Source organism: Lissotriton helveticus, chromosome 5_1 (genome assembly GCF_964261635.1).
Source record: "Lissotriton helveticus chromosome 5_1, aLisHel1.1, whole genome shotgun sequence".
NCBI classification, from domain to species: Eukaryota; Metazoa; Chordata; class Amphibia; order Caudata; family Salamandridae; genus Lissotriton; species Lissotriton helveticus.
In genome coordinates this window covers 2,048,816,345-2,048,842,253 of record NC_136065.1, presented here as the reverse complement: position 1 = coordinate 2,048,842,253, position 25,909 = coordinate 2,048,816,345, and the positions used below count along the sequence as shown (strand labels likewise).

At 49.8% G+C, this 25,909-nt stretch overlaps 1 protein-coding gene across 1 annotated transcript in view; it reads left to right on the top strand.

The window, feature by feature from the left end:
• Positions 1–25,909, top strand: part of LOC144756263 (complement factor B-like) — a 531,456-nt gene that overhangs the window by 410,102 nt on the left and 95,445 nt on the right. The window lies entirely within an intron of this gene.

The window sequence follows — 25,909 nt, the reverse complement described above, 5'->3', positions numbered from 1 at the left end:
GTTCTGTAATTTAGTTTCAGTGAAGCAGGACAGAGGACATTATGAGCATGAAACACTCAGAACTCCTCCTTTGGGACGCCACTTGTGTAGTACATAGCATTGTCTGTCCTTCAGAACACTCCATCTACTTGTACAGATATGAAAATGCATTCATCTTGTAGTGCCACTGCTGTGATTTTACATTCAACTTTATTAAAAGTTAGGTCACTTCCTAAGTAGACTGTGGATATAGCTGGATTTATTGCCACCTTAAATTATTTGTTCTTTCTTTTTAACAGAAACACTAATCAAAGATTCATCACTGCCTGATATCACTCAGGCGACACCTTCTGATTATCACTTAATCACCAAAGGTCTCAGTAAAGTGCAGGACCAGAGGACCTGAATGTTAAATTTGGTACCTTATTGGCCCATGTGACACTTGCATCCCCTTCTATTCCTGTTGGTGTGTCCATCTCCATCTCCATTATTTTCACTAATTCTGTCCCAGTCAACTCTCAGGTAATTGTGCCTGGGGGTTTAGCTCTTGGATGGCTAGCTATAGAAACCATTAGCTGTTGTTCGGGTCTAGTATAATACATCCAGCAATCCCCAAGTCCAGAAAAACTCAGATGTCCTGCGTGTGCAGTAGAAGTTTCATGATTGCGGAGGCCTGTGTGCAGGGTCTGACCAGAGGCTTTGACTGAGATGTCATATATTATGTCATCAGTGATGTCACTTAACATGTCATTACCCCCAGGTCCCGTTGTCCTCGTCCCATTCATTACAAATTGGAGATAACCATCTCAAGAGAGAAAAAAAGACCAGAGGAATGCTAGGACCCAAATAACTGCCCCTCCCATTGGGAGTACATAAGCAGTACGTACCCAGCATCCCGCCTGTTCTTTTTTTCTGTCTGTCGACAAAATGGACTTGACTGTGCTGGTGCTGCTCCTGCCGGGCAGGAGTGGCGGTGCTTCTCTTCTCCCCCCGCCCGCCTGCCTGGCTGTGCGGGCGCAGGGCTTCCTCTACTGTCTCCTGGCCTGCTGGGCTTGCTGGGAGTCAGTCCATGTTGGAGCCGGTGTCCTGCTTGCTTTGCATGGCCTTCCGGCCCTTCGCGGCTGGGTCTGGATTTCCCGGTTTCTTCCGGGTCACAGGCTCGTCTTCCCGAGCTTGGCCAGTGAGACATGCCGTGTTTGATGGACTCCTGCCGGTCTCCTGGTGTGCTGGCATTTGGAGTGGGGGCCTGGTTCCTGGGGTTGGCCCCCCACTCCGGGTGAGCGCCGCTTGTCGGTTTTTCTTCCCTTCGCTGCTTATGGATCCTTGCCCTGCACATTTGATTCTCGCTCTTGCATTTCTCACTTGGTGTTTTGTCCGCAGTGGAATGCAGTTTATCGTGCCTATTTTCTTTCCTCCACTTCAGGTTATGTCCGGTGCTATGGTGTGCATATTACTGTGCTTCAAACTTGTGCAGGAAGAGGTTTAAATGCATTTCGGAAGTCGTGTGCTTCTCCTTCTCGTGAAGGTATCCTTAGCCCATATGCGAGCTGCTAGAGTGTTTCACTGCCGGACCTTTGGCTCCCGGGGACTGCTGGGGTGTGCTGCTGCCTATGCTGTGTTTCCCTTGGGGTGTTTCCTACTCTGGAGCTGCTGCTGTGTTCTTGGGCTGTTGCGCGCGACGGGAATCCGTGCCGCTGGCTCTCTGCTCCTGCCCATGGGTCCCGCCCTCTTCCACTTTGTGGTCCCTTGTTCCGTCCTGGGAGTGCACTGTTCAGGCTGCGGCCTGCCCGTATCTGGGGCTGCTCCACGTTCCTTTGCTCCGCGGGGCTTCCTTCATTCTTCTCTTCATGTTTCATTTGCCATGTCTGTGCGCTGGCAGTGGGGGCCTTGTTGTCTGGTGGCACCCTTTGGGTGCTTCCTTCCCCCGGCCTGTGGTGGTCGTTGCTGCCTCTTTCCGCTTGCTGCTTGGTTATGCTGCGAGAGGTTGGGGCGTCTGTCTTTGGTGCTGGTGTGCCCGGGTCGTGTCTCGTACGCCTCAGTGCGGTGGCTCATGGTTGGTGACCCCCCCCCGTGCGTGCCCTCTGGTGGTGTTCCATGGAGTTCCTGTGCACTTCAGGGGACCCCTGATGGTGCGTGTGGTCGGGCTCTATTCCCACCTGCCGTGAGGTTTGCCCTCTGGTGTGCTGGCTTTGTTTCCTTCCGTCGCTCTTTTTTCTGTGATGTGGGTTTGCCCTGGTTGTGGCGCTCCGTGGTGGGGCTGGGTGCCCTGTTTTCTCTGCTGTTGGGATCTTGATTGGCTGTCCTGTCCTCCCTTGTTTGCGGGGGGAGGGGGGGATGGTGTCGCCTTCTTGTGGCGCAGTCTTGTCACGCTGGCCTCTCGGACCTTGTGGGTGCTTCCTTTTGAGGTGCTCCGGGGGCTGTGCGCTGTGCAGGGGTCCTGGTGTGGTGGTCTCTGCTGCTCCCTTTAGTGGCTTTGGCTCGTGGGGGTGCTAGTTTTGTCCCGGGGCCTCGTGTCTGCTTGCTTGCGTTCTTCCCGCGTCTGCCTGCTCTGCGGGTTGGGGTTGCCTCTCGCTTCCTTGGGTGCGGCCTATCGGGGTACGCTTCTGGTCCTCCATGACTCCCTGCCCCCGGGCTGGTGGTGGGACGGTGTTCCTGCTCATTTGGCCGTTCTGTTGGCTCCCATGTGTTCTTGTTGGTCTGCCCCACTTTTCTTTGCTGCCCCAGTTTCTTTGCTGCCTCTGTCTGCCATCCGTTACTCTGGGGCCTCGCCTCCGCTGCGGGCAGCCTGTTTGGTTGTGGCTTCTGCTCCGCTTGGGTGTGCTGGGGGTTCCCCTCCGCTTCCTGGCTTCTGCATGGTTGTTCAGGGTTGGTGCACGGGGCTCCTGATTCCTGGCTCTTGTCCTCCTGTCCCTGGGCTGCGCCTGGTTTCCCTTGAGGTTTTCCTGGTGTCATGCCTGGTGCTCTCGGCGGCACTCTGCCCCCTCTGCATGCGGGTCTGGTTTGAGTTTTTGTTTTTCCAGCTTCCGCCCCGTTCTGTGGGTTGGCGTTTCTGTGTTCTGGGGTTGCTCGTGCTGCCTCATGTGCGCAGTTCTGTTCTCCTTTGCTCCGGCCTGGGGTTTATGGGTGTTTGTCCCGGGGCCTTCTGTGTGCTTGGTTGCTCCGGGGATCTGGCTGGTTGGTGCTGTCTCTGGCTGTGTGCCTCGTCCTTGCTGGGTGCTTCTGTCTTTGGTTGCTCCTGCCCTGGCTCTCACTGTGCTTGCTTTGGGCTTCCTTCGGTGTTCCTGGCCGCCCCTCCTGGTTCTGCAGCTATTCCTGCTGTCGTCTGGTCTCTGGGGTTCCGTTTGGTCGGGCTTGCTTTGTTCCTGGTTGGGGCCGCCTGGGGGTGCCTTGTGCGGGCTTCCCCGGCTTGTGTGGTTGGGTGCCTCTTCTTCCTTCCTTGCCCCCCTGGGTGTTGTTCCAGTGGCGGTTCACCTTTGGTTCCCTAGTTTCATGCTGCTGCTGTTTGGGCCTGGCTGTCTTTCGCTGCTGCCGTGTCCTTGGCATGGCTCCTGTTTCCCCTCTTCTGTTCTGCGGTTCTCCCGGTTTGGGGTCTGTCTAGGCTCTGGGTGTGTTTTGCTCCCTGAGGGGTCCTAGTCTCGTGTGGTTCCTATCGTAGGTTCCTGGCTGGGTGTCTGCTGGGGCTTTTCCACTCCTTTGGGTTTTAGGTGCCTGTTGGTCGCCTTTTTCGGCTCTACATCCTTGCCTGTGCTCTCTCTGTGTGTCCTGGCTGGGCGCTCTGTGGTTTGTGGCTGTGTCCTGGTGGGTCCTTCTGGGCCTGCTCCTGGCGGTGCTTCTCTTCACAAGCTTGGTTCGCCTGTGGTTGGGTTTCCATTTTTCTGCCTGGTTCTGGGGTTTCCTTTGGTTGCTGTGGGCTTCGGGTTTACCTCTTGCCCTGGTTCTCCTTCTTCATTGGTTTCCTCCTGGGTTGCAGTTCCCCTGTTTGGGCCTGTGCGGGGTCCTAGTGTTCGGTGCTTCTGGGTTGGCGTGTCCTGTGTTGCCTCCTGTTGCTCCGGTTCTGCCGGCCACCTGCTGGTTCGGGGTGGCCTCGGGCTGTGCCTCCTTGGCTGGCTGGCTGTGCTGTCACTTTTTGGCCGGCTTTGGGGTATGTTTTGCTGGGCGTTCCGGGTTCTTTTCTGGTTCTGGTGTCCTGGCTCCCTCTTGTCTTCCCTTGCTTCCCCGGGCTCTGTTCCCGTTGTATGTCTGTTTGGGTGCCCCAACCCCCCCTTCTCTGGTTGGGGTGCAGTTCTGTGGTGTTCCTCTTGCCTCTGTGGGGTCCTCCCTCCTGGCTGTGGGTTGTCTGGGGTTTTGCTGCTGCTTGGCCCTCTGCCTTCTCTGCTTCCTCCTGTTTCCACTTTGGCGGTTTCCTCTGTTTCTTTTTCTGGCCTTTTGTGTGGTCTGGCGGTGGTGTGCTGGGGGTCTCTGCCCCTCCCTGCCTTTTTTGCTTTGGCCTGGGCGCTGCATGGGCTCCTTCCGGGAGTTGGTTGGGCCTGCGGGTCCTCCTGCATAGGCTGGTTGCTTGGCTCTGGTCCTGGCTTTCTGGCTCTGTGGTTCGGCGAGTTCGTACCTGGTTGTTTCTTGGTTTGGGTGCTGCCGGGGGTTCCCGGTTGCCCTGGGCTCCCGTCCTGCCTTGCTTTTCCCTCCCTTTTTGGGGTTGGGGGTTTTTGGAGGGTTCTTGGCGGTGGCCCTGTCCCCTCCCTTGCTGGTTTGTTCTTTTTGGTTTCCGGTTCTTATTGGCCTCCCCGTTGTTGGTCGGCTTTTGGCTGGTTCTTTCTGGGGGCTTCTCTGGCCTGTGGTTTTTGGGTTGCCCTTCTCTGCCCTTTCTGTTCTGGGTTTTGTGGCCTTCCTGCTTTGGGTTGCGGCATCCTTCTCTGTGGGACTTTTGGCCTCCTGGGGTTTCGGGTCTCTGTCTCCTTCCCTGTCCTTTTGGTTTGGTTGGGGTCTCGCTCCTGTTGAGCCCCTGTGCTCTTCCTTCGGCTCCTCCCTCTAGGCTGGGGGCTAGGTGGTTGGCATTTGGTGGTATGGTATGGTATGATATGGTAAATGGTATTTATTAAGTGCACGTTCACCTACGGTATCTTGGCACTAGGATGGGCGAGCTGTCTAAGCCTGGTCTGGGGAACTCAGTTGAATGCAGACGAGAAGAGCCAGGTTTTCAAGGATTTTCTAAAATGAGCGTGAGAGGGGAGAAGACGCAGTGCAAGGGGGAGGGAGTTCCAAAAGAGAGGGGCCTGTGAGGAAAACCGTAATCCTCCATGCTTTTTCCGCCTAAAGGAGCAGGGAGTGAGGAGATTGTGAGTGGATGAACGGAGGTCACGCTGAGGAACATGTCGATGTAAGAGGGAAGAGATTAATGCGGGTCCCAGAGAGGAAAGAGCTTTGTGAATCAGGCAGCCAAGTTTGAAAAGGCTGCGCTGGGCCACTGGGAGCCAATGAAGGCTCTTTAACAGGGGCTTCGTGTGAGTGGATTTGGGCAATCCATAGACCTGGCTGCCTGGTTCTGAATAAGTTGGAGACCTTTTACTTGATATGCTGGGATACCCACGAATAGTGAGTTCGCATAATCAATTCGCGAGATGACCAATCCCAGGGTGACCTGAACAAGAGCTTCATGGGTGAGGAATCTGCTGATTTTCCATATGCGACGCAGATGATAAAAGCAAGTGGAAACTACAGTCTTAATTTGTGCCCTCATTAAAAGATCTTTGGAGATAGTAACCCCTAAGCTCCTGACAGTGTCAACCGGGGATGGAGAGGGACCAAGTGAGCAAGGCCAGAAGAGCGAACTCCAGGGATTGTCGTGGGGACCGGTGAGAACTAACTCCGTTTTGTCAGGATTAAGTTTGAGTTGATTATGATTCATCCAGGAGCTTATAAAATTCATTACAGAGTGGACATGTTGTATGGAGGACGGAGAAGAATCAATACTGAAGGTGATATGAAGGTCATCCGCGTAGTTGAAAATGGTGACCGATTTCTGTTGAAGCTCCGAGATGAGGGGGCGAATATAAAGATTAAAAAGAAGTGGTGAGAGCGAGGAGCCCTGCGGGACTCCACAGGTAAGATGTTTTTTTTCACTGAGGAGAAAGGTGGAAGGGGCACAGCTTGGGTACGATCCTGAAGAAAGGAGGCGATCCACTTCAGTGGTAGCCCCTGGATGCCGGCGTGCTCGACACGTTCAAGTAAGATGAAGTGATCAACCGTGTCGAACGCCACCGACAAATCCAGAAGCACCAAAGCCTGAGAGATGTTCTGGTCCTCCCCCCTTCTTAATTCCTCGTGAACGGCCAAGGCGATAGACTCGGTCGATAGATTTGGTGGCCCTGGGGGTGCTGGTCTTTTCTTTCCTGGTTCCTGGGCCCCCTCGGCTAGGTTTGGTATGTGTCTGGGTGGCTGTCGGGTCCGGTCTGCCTTCATGATGGTTCTGGGCTCGGGGGCCTTGTCCGATGGGTTCCTTTGCCGTGTCCTTTGGGTCTTGGTCCTGGTTGCCCTGTTTCCGGTTTCTCTGGTTGGCGGCCTCCTTGTTGGGGCCCTGGCCTTCTGTTTTTTTCTTGGTTGTCTCCGGTCCTGGTTTGGTCCCTGCTGTCCTGTTTTGGATTGCGGGCCGGTTGCTTCCTGCGGCCCCTTTTTCCCTCCTTCTCGGTGCTCCCTTGGGTTGCTGCTTTTGTTGTGGTTTCCTGGGTGAGCTTGTGGATTTGGAAGGCCAGTTTTCTGCTTTGGTATTCTCCAATTTGTAATGAATGGGTTGAGGACATAAGGGACCTGGGGGTAATGCTCTATTACTTACAGTAATCTTCATTACTCAGGGTCCCGTTGTCCTCGTCCCATTCATACACCCCTCCCTCCCGCCCGGGCGGCCGGCCTTCCTACAGGCGGGATGCTGGGTAAGTACTGCTTATGTACTCCCGGTGGGAAGGGCAGTATAAGGGTCCCAGCATTCCTCTTGTCTTTTTTTCTGTCGGGAGATGGTTATCTCCAATTTGTAAAGAATGGGACGAGGACAACGGGATCCGGAGTAAAGAAGATTACCGGTAAGTAATAGAGCATGAATGGTCTAATAAGTGAGGTCATAAGCAGTGTATGATGTCGTAGTTAGCTCACTAAACTCTAACTAGCGTATTTTAGCATTTTTTTAACACTCTCATGTCTCATTCCAACACCTAACTATAACGTCACTTTGGGGCCGATTCACAGAACTAACTCAAGACAAAATCCTAAACTTACTACTTTTGGTATTCACAGAAGGCATTTAGTAGTAGTAAAGTTAGTTCTGTGAATCGGGCCCTTTAACCTTTGGTTTATATTTCATATATGTCCTTAGCATGAGTGGCTGTAGATACACATGCTCTGCTTACACCTGCTATCTAGTGTTGGGGATGGAAATTGCAAGTCTTTCAAGTCACAAGGTCTTAGAGTCTCCTTCTCTCGAGGTAGATCCACATGGTCCCCAACTCTATTGTTAGATTTGTTTTTCTCCACCATGGGGTTAGGACATGATCCAGTGTGTCCCTGGTCGACTTCATCAGTTCCCTTCATGGCCTTGAGTCCGCTGACTTTCATCTCTGTCGCGAGAAAACTCTTTGACATGGTTTTCAAACAGTTCCATTTATCGGTCCCATCAGCGACGATCATCCGAGCGTTGTGGCCCTTGAGCCACTTTGGGCCACTGCGTGCTCCGAACTCCCTTTGGAAAATGAGGATGCTCTCAACGTAATAAAAGGGATGCCCTTCAAGAGATGTCCCCAGTGTCACTTTAGGTTTCCCTAGGCCCTGTGCGTCTCATCAGACCACGATAAGGACCACTGAGACTCTTCTTGGCGTTCCACAGCAAGAAGACCTTTTGTCAGTGCCAAGATGGACAGTGGGCACACAACAGGATGGCCCAGTACACCTTGGAGACGGAAACAGCCTTAACAATGTGGGCTGAGCCACGCATGCCATTGCTCCGCAAGCCGTACCACAATTGCCTTACCCACGCATATGCCTTAACAACACATATACATGGTTAAGGCAACGCTGACTAGTTACCGAGTGGAGGAACAGGAAGGGGAAGACTGGGAGAGGAAGGACTATCAGGAGAGGATACGGTGAGGTAAGTGGGGCTTGAGCTTGGTTTTGGGGGATGGAAGGGGTAGTTTTTTGGGGTGGGGTAGATTTTAGCACTCAGGGGGGTTTGGGTAGATTTTAGGGAGAAGGACAGTTTTTAACCCCTTCGATGCTCATGACGGAACGGTTCCGTCATGAGCTACGGTTGAGCTGTGCTCATGACGGAACCGTTCCGTCATAACCACGCCCGTTTTCATTAGGGCCCAGCACCAGAGGGGGAAACGCGGTCGCGCTGAAAAGGTGAAGGCTGGGCGGGCGTAGGGACAGTTTACAGGGCAGGGAGAAGGGTTGAGGTAGTTTAGGGATGAAGGGTATAGTTTATAAGGCTCGGTAGAGCGGCTGGGGTTGGGATACTTTTTGGGGCTTCGGATCAATTTTTAGGTTCAGGGCAGGGGGAGAATGGACAGTTTGCAGGGCAGGGAGCGGGGTCGGGTAGTTTAGGGATGTAGGGGAGAGTTTTTAGGGCTCAGGGCAGGGGACAGTTTAGGCCTCAGGGCGGGTGGGGGCTGGATCGTGGTTCTTCATGGAGGTAGGGAACAGTTTTTTAGGGCTCAGGGCAGGGGGGCTGGGTAGTTTTTGGGGCATGGGGTTAAGTTTTAGGACTTAGGACAGGTGGACAGGGGACAGTTTACAGGGCAGGGAGCAGGGTCAAGATAGTTTAGAGATGTAGGGAATAGTATTTGGGCTCAGAGCTTAGGGGCTAGGGTTGGGGTAGTCTTTGGGGCATGGGCTTAATTTTTAGGGCTCATGGCAGGAAGAGAAAGACAGTTTACAGGGCAGCGTCGGGGTAGTTTTAAGATGTAGGGGATAGTTTAGGGCTCAGGGCAGGGAGGCTGGGGTCGGGGTAGTTTTTGCAGTGTGGGTTTATGTTGTAATTAAAAAAGTCCAAGAGGCGGAGAATGGCAGAAAATGTGGGTTTATTGGTAACAGCCAACTCAAAGTACTCTCCACGCGATCTTCAGACTGCCCACCACATAACATTCTAAACTGAACTCTAGGAAAAGAAAGGGAAGAACCAATATGCCGGGAAGAGAGGGGGGTAAAAGGAAAGGGCCGAAGAAACCAAGAGGAGAAGGAGCAGATGAGGAGGAGAGAGAGAGGAAACACATAGAAGGGAGATTACAACAGTTTAATTTCTAGGGGGCAGGGGGGAAAAGGGACAGATTACAGGGCATGGGGCAGGGTTATGATTTTTAGACCGCATGTCCCTTTACCTATCATGTCTTTACCACGAAATTGCGTGGTATAGGCATGCATGCTAACAGTAGAGGTACAAGCATGTGTTGTTCAGGCATGTGTTGTACTATCATACTACCCGCCTGAGCTCCCAGTCCACCAGCTCAACCCCAAATAGATCAACTATGACTCCTAGGAGTCCGGCGAGGGTGCTCCTCCAGGAAGAGTAAGAAGATGCCGCTGTGAACACTTCATCTATCTTGATGGGCTCTGTTCAATGTGGGAAGACCACAACAGCGTGAGTACTGTCTGACTTAGTCCTGGCCACCACTCATAACCAGCACTCACATAGGTCAAGCAAATCACTCAGGTGGACGGGCAATGAGCCCAATGCCTGAAACTGCCACCGCCAGTTGACACCCAACACAGACCTTGGACCCAAGGAATGTGTCAACCAAGGCTGATCTTCGACCAGCCTGAGGGCGCTGGTTGACGCCAAACTGTCAAAGACAAAAACACCATTAGCAGCAAAACAGCAGTTGCCGTCAGCACCATGCCAAATCGTCAGCATCAAAGCCATCATCTGAAGAGGATGATTTTCTGATATGAACGCTCTCTAAGACCAAGCAGTCTGTCAAGTATCTGCTGTTGCTTAAAGGGATGAAAAAATCTGCCCTGAGATCTTTAATGGGCAGGTCAAATCTCAGGTGGTCACGCCATGCATTGAAAAAAAAGGCAAACTGTGTCCTTCTGAACCGCTGTACATCTGGGGTCATATCCCACCTGACTCTCTAGTGGTCACCACCGCCAGGAAGAGAGCAGCAGCCCAGATCACCAGGGATGCTCTGCTTCCTGACACGAAGAGCAAATGGATTGATACAGTGGGGAAGAGATGAGCTGTGGTTGTGGCCACACAATGGCCCATTGCTAACTCAGTAGACCGCCTCTCGAGGTATGAGATAAAGTACTGTTGGTGAGAGGAACTTGCATGGTAAAGGGGGTGGTGATGTGCAGTGGAGGAGAGGGGATGTGGTGTGTGAGAGGGGATGGACAGCGGTTACGAGTGTTTGTATTAGATTTGGTAACAGGAAGAGGTAATATGTTTGGTGGAGTGGAGTGGAGTATAAGGATTGGTTGGTTGTGTGTTTTGTGTTTTTGGTAAAAAGAGACTTATTTAAGTGAAGCACCTTTCACTAATCCAGACAACCCTTTTGGTGATTCTAGTGGTCTTAGACAACCACAAAAAGCTATCTAGGTGGTATCAATCAATCAATAAAACTTTATTTCGGTTTAGTTTGCAAACCATAAAAGTACAATATACAGCATTCATAGTTCATTACAAAGAAAACAGAAAAAGTCATTATCAAGATACAATAGTACAAAATTAGCAGCAATGTATATCGTTACGTATTATAATAGAATATATTAAAACAGAAGAATATTTGATAAAGTTCATTGTTGGACTTGACCCTTCTGGCAGGTTCACCCCTAAACTTTTTGCTTTTAATGGTGACCTGGTAATGGTGATTTTTGGGTTCTGCGCACTTTCACTGTGTCCCAGTGGAAAGTGCGTGCGCACTTTGAGTGCATGGAGTAAGGTCGGCCTGCCCTCCGATAAGTCAAGTCAAGTCAAGTCAGAATTTATATAGCGCACTACATACCCAGAGGGTCTCAAGGCGCTTAAGGGGGGGGGAGGTTTACTTATCGAATATCCAGGTTTTGAGCTGTTTTCTGAAGGCTAGGTGGTTTTGAGTAAGGCGGAGGTGGCTGGGAAGGGAATTCCAGGTTTTGGCCGCTAAGTAGGAGAAGGATCTTCCCCCCATGGTGGCTTTGTGGATGCGTGGAACAGCGGCGAGGGCTTGGTTGGACGAACGCAGCTGGCGGGTGGGGGTGTAAAAGGAAAGGCGCGAGTTGAGACAATCAGGTCCAAGTTCGTATAGGGCTTTGTGTGCGTGGGTGAGGAGACGGAACGTTATCCTCTTGTTGACGGGGAGCCAGTGAAGGTCTTTCAGGTGAGCGGAAATGTGTTCTGTGCGGGGGATGTCTAGTATGAGTCTGGCTGAAGCATTTTGGATGCGTTGGATAGGAATGCATGGGGAATGTCTGTGTCCCTGGTAGTTCCTGATGAGTGGGGTGTACAGGCTCGAGTCTGGTATGTGCGGACTCGTGTGATTGAATGCTGCGAAATTATGTATGCGGCGTGTATGTGTATAGTGTGACATGGCTGTACGTGTGCTGTGAGGGTGCTGGAGTGTGATTGGCTGGAGCTGGCTGGCAAGCCTGGCTCCAGGAAGTCTGGATGGTCTGCCCAGTGGTGAGTGGAGAGATTAGCATGAGTGATGTGAGGGAGGACTGAACCTGGTTCCTGAATAAGGCTGGGCTTTCCCCACACAATGCTGGCTCCACCCCCTGTGGTGCGTCTAATGACCCTAGCCCTGCCAGTGAATAGAGTGAGGGGCTGAGCACATCAAGGGTGCTCCAAAACCATCTGCGACTGGTTTCTCCCCCACCCTGCACCTCAGACAAAGGAATTTACAGTATAAGAAGGGGCTGTGTCCCCTTACAATTTGTTCTCTTCTTGATCCTATCTAGAGGGGGGCCTGCTGCTGCTGGAGGCCAGGAGGACCGCCACTTGGGACTGCCTTCCTGCCTGGAGGGGCCAGTGAGCTGGCCCAGCCTTGCCCCCCCTGCCTTGCTCTGCTGAGGGACCGTGGGGCCGACCTTTGTCCTGGATTTGTCTCTCTAAGCGCCTGGGAGCGCTGTATTTTGTCCTGTAAGCGCCGGTGAGTGCTTTATTTGGTACACTAGCGCTGGGAGCGCTTGATCCTTCCTCTTGGTAGCTGCCCACGCCGCGTTTTGCCGGGTGTCTGCCTTTGTTGACCCCTGACGGGTGCCCACACCGCCAGGGACCTTGCCGGCATAATTATTTATTTAATTAAATCGGGAGCCAACCCCAAGATTGTCCCCGCCGCCGCCCGGCCGAACCGTAAGTCCGGCAGACCGGGGGCGGGACGACCGAGACAACCGGAAGCGGACGGGAGACCACCCCGCGCTCCGGTACAGGAGAGAGGAGAAGTCCGTAGCCGGCGCCTTCCACGGGGCACCCAGGAGTGAGGGAGAGCCACGTGGTAACCGGCATAGAGGAGCCCCGCCCGCGGCACCAGGGAGGCCTCGAGAGTCCCGCCCGACAGGAGAGAGCAGACACGCCGCCGAGAGGAGACACCGCCTCCCCGAACAGCCGGTGAGTGCAGGCGTCCCCGGGGTCGCTCCTCAGTCCCAGGAAGCGTTTCGGAGGGGCTCTGGGTGTACCAGTGCCAGCAGAGGGGGCGTCGGGGGGCATTTTTGTCTTTAGAGTCCCCCGAGGGGGACTCCAACAAAGCGGGGCAGTCTTTCTTTGAGCCCACGAGGCTCACCCGGGCATATTGTTGACGAGCCCACAGAGGCTCGAGGGGGCAGTTTCCTCTTTGTCCGCAGAGCGGCCCCTGTTGCCAGAGGGCTGCTCCAACGAGTGGGGCATATGTTGCTTTAGCGCCCACGAGGCTCCACGCCCGCATTTTGATTGTCGAACCCCGAGAGGCTCCAGCCCATATTTGTTTTAGAGCCCGAGAGGCTCAGACCGGCATCATTGTTTTGCGAGCCCTGAGAGGCTCTGGGGTACCATTCGGCTTGTGTTAGAGCCCCGAGGCTTCATGGGGGCATTTCCTTTGTTCTTGGAGCCATGAGAGGTTCTTGGGGTCACAAGTGATTTGGCCCCATAGTTGTGCTATAGACCCCAGCGAGGCTGCTGTGGGCCCAGTCCTTTGTGCAGAGCCTGCGAGGCTCCAACGTTGGCCCCATCAGTATCTACACAGCTGCCCAGCACTTCGTGGGCAGCTGCCACGTTTAGACCCTTGACACTGGGACACAGGGCGTCCTAGCCCTAGAGAGGCCAGTTGGCCTAGGGACAGTCACAGGTGGTGACTAATGTGATTTTTGCGCAATTGTGTTTTCCTTCCCTACACCTCTGAATGTGTTGTTTATGCATCATGTGTTCTCCTGTGCTGCCCCTCTGAATGTGTTGTTGATGCATCATGTGCCTTGTTCTTACACCGCTGAATGTATGTTATGCATCATGTGTTTTGTTCCCATGCTTATACCCCTACAGAGATTGTGATACTTAGGTGGTTGTTTTTCTCCTAGTACAGGTGGTGCTAGGGAGGTCCTGGTTCCCTGCGCAATATTTTCCTACGGTGGTTAGGGTTGCGTAGGTGGTACTTAACATTTACCGGTAGTTACTGGTTGTGTGCTACAGTGATTTTACATTCTATGTGCTATGTTCTAAAAGTGTTACTTCTAAAAGTGCTGATTCCTGACAGTGGTCCAGGTGGCCCTGTCTTGTACATATCCCCTGTAAATTCTGCCCGTGCCTGTTGGCACATTGTAAAGTGTGTGTTTTATCTAATGTGTTTTGGTGTAATACAAAGGCTATTTTTATACATAACCGTGTGTGGAGTTTCCTTTGTGGTGGGCCTTGGGTGTTGTTGCTAGGGGTGCGCGCGCAAACACTTAACTCACATCGCCTCCAAGTTTAGCCTTACTGCTCGTGCTACGTTACCAAGGGGGTGAGCAGGGGTTATCTTGGCGTGTAACTCCCTTGCCCTGACGTGGAAGTGGTGGTCTCTGACTGACTTTGGCGCAAGCCCCTGGCCAGCCCGGGATCCCATTTCTAACATTCATTAACAGGCTAAGCATTTTCTGTACTTTAGAGTTGATTTCAGGAATTCTGATACAAAGAGAATACTGTCGCTATGTAATAATTGTAGATACATCATGGCGGGTCTGATCTGATAAAAATTAAGTTTCTTTAAAAGTGGTACCAGATAGCGCTTGCGGGGAAATTAATAAAATGTACATAAAAACATAAAATGCAGCATGTCCTGCGGAGACTTTCCGTCGCAGCCGCAGGGAGCTGCTTCTATATTAAAAACAGTTCTTTGTGGTCTACAAAGCAGATAGTAAAATTGGTTCATTCGAAATCTAGTTAATAAAAATTTCTCTTAAGATGTCAGTGAGCCCATTAAATAAGGTTCGATAAATGTTTTTTTTTTAACATAACATATGTTCTGACACTCGATTTCTGAACCTCTGTGGCCTCCCTCATTGTTCTCCTTTCTATGAGGAGTGCCGTTTTAATTGCCTCCACGTCCTTCTTGGAGATACAATCAGGGGTTTCAAATAGCTCAACCCGCCCTAGGCTCAAAAAACTCGTCTTTAAGTATTTCAACCAAGGTGTAGCCAATGAATTATCCATAGAGAGACAATCTTTTAGAATCATATGCGTCATGGGGATGTCTGGATTTAACCATAGTTTCAACCAGCAGGTCAGTGGGCGCAGTGAGAAAGTATCACTGACATATTGGACCCCTAGTTCTTCATGAACAGCTAGATTGGATTAACCTTGCTGGAGACACAGTAAACACTTTAAAAACATATTCTCCACTATCTGAAGCTGCTCTCCCCGTGTGTACCCCCAAATTTCGCTACCAAATGTTGCTGTAGCCACAGACTTAGCATTATAAAATTGCAACATTGCACCAGTAGGCTTATTCCCCAATTTAGAGGCGAAGTTAAAAATTGAAGCATTAACTCTTGCAACATCCCCCTTCTTTTTCAGAACATGCGGGCCCCAATTTAATTTGTTATCAAAGAGGACCCGAGATAGGAGAATGTGCTGGATGTGGGGATTATTGTACCACCCACATTAAATTGGAAGTTCCGTCTTGGCGGCTTGCCTACTTGCATTATATAGGAATTAGAGTTATTTATTGTTAGATCTCTATCTGTCATAAAGGACTCAAAAGCAGTTAAAACTAGAGCTTGTAGACCTTTTTCGGTCCTTGATACGAGGACCGCGTCGTCCGCGTATAATAGGACCGGAATACCCCAACGACCAACTCTGGGGAAATCAGCCCCCACCTCTTGTAAAGCGCTATCTAGATCATTGATATAAAAATTAAACAAAAAAGGAGCCAAAATACATCCTCTTCGGACTCCCCTTTTGATATTAAAATCCTTGGTCACACTCAGATCCTGAGAAAATCTTACATTAGCTCTGGTAGATCTATGTAGATCTTCTAGGAAGTTCACAATGCCAGCGTCAACCCCCTTTGCCCTCATGGACCGCCCCAGCTTCTGCCTGTTTACACAGTCAAAAGCTGAGGACAGGTCCATGAAGGCAAGATGGATGGTCCACTTATATGCCACTGTATATTTACTTAATATTAAAAAAGGTTAAGGCATTGAGTAGTCGTAGAGCGTCCCCTACAGAAACCATTCTGGGAGTCAGACATGATGTTATTGTCTTCAACCCAAGTAATGAGTCTCTGCAGGAGAACCCTTCCCAGAACTTTCACCATCGAGTCTAAAAGTGATATGGGTCTGTAGCAGTGCGGACTACTTTTATCCCCTTTTTTAAAAACAGGTACAATAGTGGAGACCCCCCAAGACTGCGGGCCTCCACTATGCACCGCAGCATTAAAAACAGATTCAAGGATTGGAGCCCAGAAGGAGGGATCAGACTTATATAAGTATGGGGGGATTCCATCTGGTCCTGGTGCTTTACCGGCTGTTAGACCAAGAATACCTTCAATTATCTCTCCCCTAGCAATTGTGATTTTATTGATGTTAGTCAGGTGTCAGACCATCATACTCTTCCAGGGGGCAGTCATACTTGTGCTCAAAATGAGCCTCCCAATCCTCCTTAGCTATATGACATTCAAGCCCATCTCCTGGCTCCTGGTCAAGAAATGGTTTTAACTTTTATCTAGGTGGTAGCTGTGGAGAGGAGCCTCCAGGCTTAGTCCAGCGGGAGTGTTAAGCAGATTGGTTTACCAGAACTAATCATATAGTGTAGGTTGAACAAAAAAGAACCACACAGTCTAGTTATAAAAATAGTTATATTTATCATACACACTCATTAACACATTGGTATATCTCCTATCCGGAGATATAAACACAATACCCACAATATTTCAAAAGTAAAACAGGTAAGTAAGCACAAATACACAGTGGTCTCCAGGGGGACACCAAATCATATACTAAAGAAGTGGAACGTGAACTGCGACCGAAGTCAGGATTTGGACCAGAAGACTCAGAAGAGCTGCAGACCCAAAGAACCACCGGAGGTAAGTACCCAGGAACCCCACAAAGGCTGTGTACAGAGTGAAAACACAGCTGCGTATTCAATAATCGTCACGGTTGCAGTTTTCAAGAAGAAGGACCCTTCCCAGAGGACCATGAAGAAACTCCCAGGAAGACAGAAGGTTGGAAAGTGACACCACCCCTGGATTACCCAGGAACCAGTATAACTACACCAGGGGAGCCGGATGCATAGGTGCGAAATGACGTCTGAAACAACAATATACCACAATGGAGGACTTCAGAAAAGATGCTGCTAGCAAAGAAGGTGAAAGAGTCCGGTGGAATCAAAGGATGGATTCTTGGAGAGGAGTTCCTGCAAGCAGAGGGGACAGAGTATATGCCAGTCGGAAGTGACCAAGAGGCATGGAAGATCAATGACCACAGATGAAGGAAGATGGGGGAGTGATGACGGTGACCTTGTCGCAGCAGCTGTGAGAAATTGGCAATGCTGTGGAAAACCAGGAGCCGTTCATGAGCTGTAGCACGTCAGAAGTCAAGAACCAGAGGGAGCCCCAGTAAGCCTTGGCAGCAGCAACAGACGTGGTAATCGAAAATGGTGAAGCGTTGGGACCAGCAAGGTCCAATGGACTCACTAAGTGCAGGAGAGTCAGAGCAGGCCCGAAGCAAGCAGGGGAGCCCACTGAAGCCACTCAAGAGGGCCCATAGGCAGAAGGCACAGGAGTCGCAAGAGGACCTCGAGCAGCTCACCCAAAGATGCAGGCCTAAGATGCAGGGGATGCGGTGAGAATGTAGATCTTGGCAGGAAGAGATGCTGGAGGCTGAAGCCTCTTGTAGCTCGAAGATCTCTGAAGGACAGAGTCAACAAGCCTTGGCAACGGCAAATTGACACAATGCACAGGGGTTCTGTTCTCGCGGTTCCGACGAGGGATACTGACCTCAAACTTCCTGAGAGGACAGGTCATGCCTCGAGGGAGCACCACCTGTGTTGCTGATACTTTCGTAGTCTGTTGGACATCAGGAGCCAGTCTGCTTTGTTGCGGTGCCTGCAATGACTTCTTAACTCCCCTGAAGGGCACCAAATGTGCCCTTCAAAGCAGTCTGGTGGCACTGGCAAGTGCCCCCACCCCAGCCCAATACACTAAGTCCTGTCTGGGAGGTGGTAACACCAACGTGTGACAGGAAAGATATTGTTCTACTTTCCCCTGCTCAAGCTCAGCTCTGCAGCAGAAGGTCAGAAACGTTTCTGTGGTCGACGGCAGCATTAGCTTGCTGTTAGACCCAGTGCTTAAATTGTGCCAGTGCTTTCCGGTGCTCAGCACCATTTTATCAGGGTCTGGTCTATACTGCCACTGCTAAATTACATCAACGACACGACTTCACTGCAGTTTGCACTTCATGGTCAAAGTAAATTAAATATAATTGCCTTACTGCTGTGTTGTTCACTTCACAGACAGCCTCCAGTATCCTCTGTCGTTGAAGAAGAGTGTTACTCTGCAGGGCTGCTGAGAGAGCGAGCCCGATAAATCCATATCCATGATGCAAATGAATTTGCTTTCAGTGTTGCTGGTGGTGGGCGGGCCACTGATTGGCCTGTATTTGGTTCTATAGGCTAGGAGGCTGCGGCAGCATGCCGTGCATAACCTTTTTTCATTCCAGTTACGGTGGACCACACCCCGGCACACGCACTGGAAGAGTCACCAGTTAGCGTAATGTCAAGGCGGGCACTTTGAAGCAGTAGCAGGCATCTTAATAAGTCAGTGCCACCAGCAGTAATCGCAGGAAGTAATAAAATAACAATGCTGCTTTTACTGGTGCATGGGTATGGTCACCTGAACCGAGGCAGAGGCCCAAGCAATCATGCCACTGGCAGCGGGCGGGGCACCGTGTGCAGTGCTAAGCTCCGAGGCTGCCGGAAGCGCTGCGCCTTGCCCTTAATTTAACCCCTGTCTACTAAAGTGTAATTACTTTTACTTGGCTGGCAGTGCTCAAAAGAAATGAAAAAGTTCATGAAAGCCAAAGGGATAAAAAAAAAAAAGGTGTGATAATCGTTCAGGAAGTGTGATTTGCATGGTGTGGTAAGAGCCAGCAGCAGTAACCATGACGCACACAGTCAGTAAATAATGGAAACCAATGCTGCTTTTACTGGCTCGAGGTGTCGGTCACTTGAACCGAGTCAGAGAGGCCCCAGCAATCCTGCCACCGGCATCGGGTGGGGCACCGTGGGCCTCATTTATGAGGCCTTGCGTCAGTTTTGCGCTTCTGATGCGTCACTTTTTGTGACGCATCGGCAGAGTAAAACATGCCTTCTGTTGCGCACTATTTACAAACTGACGCATCTAAGCAGATTCTCCACTTTGTAAATCCCTGCGCTAAATTATACCTGCGTCAGGTATAATGTATGCAGGGGAGGCGTTCCCCCGCACAAAGCCTCGTAGAAGTGACGCAGTGAAATCTATGAGATTTCACTGCGTTACTTCTAGGATGCTGTTGTGTCGAAATCTTGCACCTGCCTCACAGCAGGCGAAAGACTGACGCAGCCCCTTTCACATGGGGCTTGCCCCAGGTGAAAGGACACATTGATGGAGTTGCGTCACTTTTGTGACACACTCCAGCAATGCGTCACTTTTGCGCCATACAGATACCTCAGAAATACTGACGTATCTGTAACTCCTTGCGCCATGATGCGTCATACTGTAAATATGACGCATCAGGTATGTCGCAAGGAGTGTGCTCTGAGAAGTGACGCATCGCTGCTTTCACTCAGCGATGCGTCATTTTTCATAAATGAGGCCCACGGGTGTATTGATAAGACACAGCGCAAAGAATCATTCTGGTCACATTGCAAATGTGACACAAACAGTGTGCAGCCAAATCACGTCTCATTTGTCCCTGATTTCCAATGTCCCCAAGTTACACACTATTCTATGTACAACGCTCCCTGGTCGAGATGACATTTCAAAAATAAGAATAATCCTTGCACAGTCCCCTGCAGCTGACTGTAAATCCATTTGTGCTACATCAAACACAGTAAAGAACATTTGTAAGCACGAGGGGCCTTCAGAAGCACATTTGCTAACTGACACATTATTCGAACGGTGCTGCGAATAAAAGACACAACTCACCAATGCCTTATTCTAATTGTGACTTCCCTGGTGTCCGGCAACATTGTCCTTGGATCCATTAAATAATCTACTTTGTTTCTTTAGCACTGTCTTGCTACGAATACAATTCAAGGAACAGAATGACCATCGGCACAGTAATTAAGGCAGACTGACTGGCACACTGACATTCTGCACGCAAAAGTGTTTTTTTTTTCAGCAGCACCCTTTTCAAGGTATCGTTTCCTACTTTATTTTATTTGCGTAGAGAGTGGTTTCACCGTCTTTGTGTTACCTATTCAAAATCATCTCCCCTGAAGTGGTAGGATTATGGATAAATTTCGAAATCTCTCTTATTGCTCTGCACTCTTTTGTTTGCACAAACAGTTTATTCATATTTATTTTCAAACAACAATACTGCAAAATATCGAAATGTGCAGTCTAACATGTACAATTTCAAACTTAAGTGGCGGTAATCAGTTCGCAAGAAAGGCAGAGGAAATGCACCCAAATATACATCCATGGTGTGCACAGGATCCGGAGGGCTAGCCATGCAAGAATGTGCCTGGCACACAAATTAAGCTTAAGAGCAGTGCAAGAATCCCGAGGCCTCAGTCCACGGACCTGGCTGCAGCCTCCCAGGGGAGTTTGAGTGTCAGTGGGGGTGAAAGGCTTGTTGGTAGGCATGTCCTGGTACATGATGTACTTTCTTGTGGGTTGTTAGTCTGTAGAGTGAGGCGGTGACTTGACATCACATTGGGGTGATACAGCGCGGCTCCAGGAATAATTTCTAATCAATACTCACCATTTCCCTGAAACCTTAAAACACACAAATTATGCATCAGTGGGCCCCATAACACTGCGCATTTACTCTATTCACTTACTCTGCTTCAAGGCTTTGGTGAATCGCAATGGAGAAATGCTGTAACATTTGGTGGAGCGTCCAAACCTATTTAACTATTTATTATTTACACCTGCTATTTTAAAACATTTTACCATGGTTTCGTTAAAACACCATTTTATTCAGACACACCACCATAGTGGCAATGGATCTGCGTTTGTTTACAACTATCCTGCACATTAGTTCACAACATCATGACAATACATATTAGCTAGTTTTATTGCAACATGCAAGCAAAATTAGTATTCCCGTGTATAAATTAAAAAATATATGTGTGCATCTTATTCTATGGTTGGTTAATTTCACAAAACTTACTATTGATAAATGTTAACGTTATGGGACATTAATTTCGAGAGGGGTACACAAAATATTGCGTTTGCCACTTTGCTCCATCAGGGGCACCTCCCTGCAGGGGGTATGCAGAGAAGGTTGAAAAGCGGGGATGAAGCTGACCTGGAGAACCCCCCAGCATGGACAGAGGAGAGAGCGGGAGTGATGGTGGTTTGGAGGCCTGCCTAGAGAGGGCTGAGGAGGACAGGTGCTGTCCATCAGGGGAAGAGTACAGAAGGGCGTGTAGGGTCGGTCTGTGTCAGTCTAGAATTGGAGACTGGAGACCAGAAGGGAGGGGGAGCAGCCCTGTAGCAGAGAGCAGGAAAGAGGGGAAAATCTATGTTTAGAAAGCAGAAGAGAGGAGCAATGTGCAGGCCTGTGGGAGGGAGGGGGTCAGAAGGGCTTGTAGGATGGGGAGGTGTCTGGCATAGCGAAAACCCGAAGGAAAGTAGGGGACAGCCAGGCGAGAACTTGACATGGGGGAGGGCGGACATATTCAGGGCTGAGAGTGGAGGAGGCCTCAAAGAGAGATCAGAAGAGATGGGGACTGGCAGCAGAAGAGGGTGAGTTTACAGGCCTTGAAAACATAAGAAGGGGGTGGGGGTTAGAGCTTGTCTAGATAGAGGCTGAGCGCAAGGGGGGAAAAGTGTGCAAGTGTGTGGAGACAGCAGGAGGGAGGGAGGTGTAAGGGCATTTGCAGGTCTGGTGGAGGGAACAGAGGGGGTATGGTGAGGTAAGGGCCCACTGTTGAGGAAGTGGATGGGGCCAAGGGGGAAGTGGGTGTGGCCTCCAACAAATATTTGAGCACCTGGACTTCATATTTTACAAATTAAGCACTGGTTAGACCCTGAAATGCTGGTACTGGGAATACATGGGAGCACTCTAGGGGAGTCCTACATAAAACTCTGGAATCGATGTTGTGGTAGGACTCCAACATGTTTAATACCAAACATGACAGGATTCAGTGCTGCCAATATATAGTTAGACATCTCATATTTGACTTGATGTACATTACATGTATTAAATGGCTGATCGCACTTACAAAGCCTGGAGAATCGACTCTGGGGGCTGTAGGGTGGCCATGCTCATGCAAGGGCACCCACAAACTTGTAACCAAGCACCCTGCCTTCAGTACTGAAGAGCCTGCCTTAGGGGTGACTTATAGGTTTTAAGTGCAGTGACCTCAGATATTATGAAATATATATCTGTTGTAAGTAACTTACACAGGCTACAATGGCAGGCCTATAGTCACAGTTTGAGTGGTCTCTCATGAGTGGCATAATACATGCAGCAGCCCATGGGAGAACCTTGATGTACCTATGCCCTGGGTACCGTAGTACCATATCCTAGGGACATACAGGGGTACACCAGTAGCCAATTGGGAAGGTACTTAATATTGTCAAATTTGGGGAGGAAGCACAGTGACTGGGGTCCTGATTAGCAGTATCCCAGCCAGACTAGTCAGAAAACAGAATAACACCAGCAAAAAGTGGGGGCAGATCCAACTTTCCTACACCTCTTTTCCTTTTCCCTTGAGCATTCCAGGTCAGGGTTTGCCCGGGGGTTTATGAAGTGGAATTGTGGAGGGTGTGATCTATCTAGCCCCAGCGTCTTTTCATGATTTCTTTATGAGCAGGGAGTTGGAAAGTCTGCTGCCATAGGTCTTTGTTGCTGATGGCATTTGGCCAGCGGATATGGAGGATATTACTCAGACAGGTGTTAATGAAGGTCTGGATTAGTTGGTGAATGAAGGTTTGGACTTAGTTGGTGGCGACCACTACTGTACTCCAAGTTTCTGCACCATAGAAAAGGACCGATTTTACGCTGGTGTTAAAAAGCCTGATCTTGGTTCTAAGCATTAGGTCCTTGACCTCACGTTCTACTTTAGCTGAATGAAGGCAGCCCTTGCTTTGCCGATTCTTGCATTGACCTTGTCGTCTCTGCAGCCCTGCTTCTCTTTGACACCGCCCAAGTAGGTGAAGGCCTCAAACTCTTCCAGTGCATCACCTGCAAGCATGACTGCAGTTATGCTGTCCATGATAGCACTCAGGAGCTTGATTTTTCCCATGGGGATGTTGAAGCAGAGTTGTGCTGTTGTGGTTGAAACATTGTCTGTCTTCTCTTGCATCTGCAGATGACTGTTGGAGAGTAGGACCAGGTTATCTGCAAAGTCCCAGTCATCGAGCTGTGTCCAGGTTGTCAACTGAATCCCATTTCTTCTCCATGCTATTGATGTCTTCTTTATACAGTATATGGCCAGCAGGAAAGAGAAAAGGTGGGAGCAAACAACCCTGAAGGACTCCGGTCCTCACCTTGTATGGCTTCTGTGAATTGTCCTTCATGGATAATCTTGCAAATCATTCCCTTGTAAGAGTTCCTGTTGGTTCTTTCGATTTTATCTGGCACACCATAGTGGAGTAGGAGTTTTCAAAGGGTCTCTCTGTGGAATGGGCTAGTTCAGCAGTTCTTCAAAGTGCTACACCCATCTTCGTTGTTGGCCTTCCTTACCCAGGATTGTCTTCCCAGCTTTGTTTTCATTAGGTCTATCTGCCTTGCTGTATCTGCCAGAGAATTTCCTTGTTATTCTTTAGAGTTCTGTCAAGTTTTCATTAAGGGTGGGTGCAAAATCCGTTCCGCTCGCGGATTTTCGGCAATTTCGCGATCCACGAATCTCGCGAAATGGCCGACAAATCCGTTCGCGGGCGGATTTTTTTCTTTTTTTGCAGTAGCTACTATCAACACGGTGGCATCTTCGTGGATAAATATGCAGGCAGGATTCATTCTGGCACAATGCTCCTGTCACAAAAATTAAACATTAACAGGAAGCACTTACAGATATAAATAAAACAGGTGCCCGAGTTGAAGCTCAAATTCAGACACGCATTATAATCAGCCCAAACAACCAGTGAGCACGGTCTAGGCTAGGCAGGTGTGCTTCCTCCCCATATCTACCGCCTACAATTAGATGTAATCCTTGATGGAGGTCTTTGCATCCACGAGTTTCTCTAGAGCAATCCCCGTGTTCTTGCTGTGAACAGGAGGCTGCTTTCTCCTCATCTGGTGCTCTGATCGGTCTCTGACCCTTTATAAACAAGAGGCATGTGAACTCGCATAGAAGCCCCGCCCGTTTAGCCCCGCCACACACACTAGGGTATGCAACTTCTTCCTGCCCTTTCCTCACTATCATGGACAGCTCACTCGAGGGACCTCGGCGCCTGTCGGCGCAGTGGCAAAGTTACAGACACTCGTGGTCACTGGAGACAACGTTTCTGGGCCTTTACATGTCTGTAGTGTAGCAAAAGCACTATACATTTACCCAACGAGGTAGCACTTACTGATTAGCCAGTAGAAAGTACTCCAGTTGAGTATAGGTATGGCACAACCGGTGGCATCATCGTTGATAAATATGCAGGCACGATTCATCCTGGCACGATGCTTCTGTCACAAAATTTTTATCTCAACAGGAAGCACTTACAGATATAAATAAAGCAGGTGCCCAAGTTGAAGCTCAAATTCAGTAACGCTTTATAATCAGCCCAAACAACTAGTGAGCACGGTCGAGGCTAGGCAGGTGTGCTTCCTCCCCATATCTACAATTAGATTTAATCCTTGATGGAGGTCTTTGCATCCACGAGTTTCTCTAGCTCAATCCCCTTGTACTTCTTGTGAACAGGAGGATGTTTTCTCCTCATCTGGTACTCTGATCGGTCTCTGACCCTTTATAAACAAGAGGCATATGAACTCGCATAAAGCCCCGCCCGTTTGGCCCCCGTCACACAGACACATGCAACTTCTTCCCGCACTTTCCTCACTATCATGGACAGCTCACTCGAGGGACCTCGGCGCCTGTCGGTGCGGTGACAAAGTTACAGACACACGTGGTCATGCCGTCATGGTCACATTATGCAAATCCACGATTTCGCGGATTTTCACACGAACTCTCGGATTTTCTCGCGAATTTGCAGACCGCAAATCCGCAAAATTCGCCCATGGTTAGTTTTAATGGCTTGCTGCTTCCTGGGCTTCTGTGGCAAGACCATTGATAATTCTTCGCTTGTCTGCTCTTAAGCTTCTCTTTACTGCCTTGTTGGTTTTGGCGTATTCGCCTTGAGCTTTTGCTCTTTCCGGTCTTGTTAAGCAGGCTTTGACAGCAGCTTTCTTATCTTTTCTCGCATCTCGGTGGAGATCCATTCTTTATGCTGATCTTTCTTTGGTCGCATTTTCTCCTGTCAGGTCACTGTTTCTTTGATCTTCTCCCACTGACTTTCTCTGAGTCTCTGTTGTCCTATAGTTGTTGCAGGACTTGAAACGTGTTCCTGAGGGTGACTGAGTATTCACTCCTTTTCTGTGCATCTTTGAGGAGGGTAGTGTTATATTGCTCGTGTTGTTTTGTCGGTTCCATCCATGCTTCCTTCAGCTTTACCCTAGCCATGACATGGTGATGGTCTGTTGGCACGTCTGCCCCCTCATCACTCTCTCAACCTGCTAGGACCTCTGGAACGTCTTGGCATTGCAGAAATGGTCGATCTGATTCTATTTTGAATTGGTATGGTGACACTCATGTTGTCTTGAGTATTATTTTGTGTGGCAATACGCTACCGCTTGTCAGAGACTGTTCAGGGCACAGAGATCTGCGAGTCTTTCACCATTCTGTTGGGTTAAGCCAGCTGTAAATTTTTGGTAAACTGACAATAGGCCTTTTGCAATAAAAACCTTAGCTGTGTAGTAGGCCTGACCTAAAAACAATGTTGGCCCATGATATCTCTCTTTCTGTTGGTCTTGTGTAATCTCCAGATTATTCTACAGCATTTATCAAAGGCCAATAACTCGATTTTAAGCATCCCTCGCCCTAAGACGATGGGTGCAGTATTAGCTGTCCAAAGGATGTATAAACATCAGTGTACCCCGGTTGCGACCTATGGCGCTGAGATATGGGGGACGGCCAGCTACTCTGGTATACAGCAGGAGGAGAATAGATTCTGCAGAAAAATACTGAATGTCCCTATTTCAACCTCCAATTACATATCTCATAAAGAGCTCAATATTAATTTTATTTCTGACTTTACTAGGGCTCGTCCAGCACTTATGTGGATTGCTGTATGGAAGAACGAAGCAGCCACCCTGACCCAGTCAATCATTAAGG